Source organism: Meleagris gallopavo, chromosome 12 (assembly GCF_000146605.3).
Source record: "Meleagris gallopavo isolate NT-WF06-2002-E0010 breed Aviagen turkey brand Nicholas breeding stock chromosome 12, Turkey_5.1, whole genome shotgun sequence".
NCBI classification, from domain to species: Eukaryota; Metazoa; Chordata; class Aves; order Galliformes; family Phasianidae; genus Meleagris; species Meleagris gallopavo.
In genome coordinates, this window is record NC_015022.2 from 4,430,742 (window position 1) to 4,431,283 (window position 542).

The following is a 542-nucleotide window of genomic DNA, read 5'->3' on the forward strand; positions in this document are numbered from 1 at the left end:
AGAACGGGCGGTGCCCTGCCCGGCGGGGCCGAGGTAAAGCAGGGCGCGGCCGGACGCTGACCCGCACTGCCGACTTCCCCTTTCTGTGGGGTGTTTGAGAGCTGTTTTATTGTGGTTGTTAAGTGTCTCCCTCCGATAGTGAGGGTGGCTGCGGTGAAGATGACGATTTAAGAGCTAACACAGTCGCACAGAATAACGGAGATATTTTCTCCGCCCGGTAGTTGCCCACGCCCTTTGGTCGCTCGCACAGTGTGAGCGAGCGCACTTTGGGGAGGGCTCGCTCACCCTGTGAGCACTCCGCTCCGCCCGCACTCCGAGGTCCGCTCCCCGCAGCGGGGTTTCCCACACGCAACTTTCCTGGGGAACCGAGAAACGCGCGTTCCATAGAACCGGTTTCACCACAAACTTCTCCCGTGTCGTGGGAAGGGCGGTTCTGAGAGAAGCGGAACGCAGATGGAGCAGGGGAACCTCGAGAACCGGTCCCGACCTCAACGCGCAGCTGCGGGCCACGCGCGCTCAGCGACGCCGCGCCGAACGCCGCG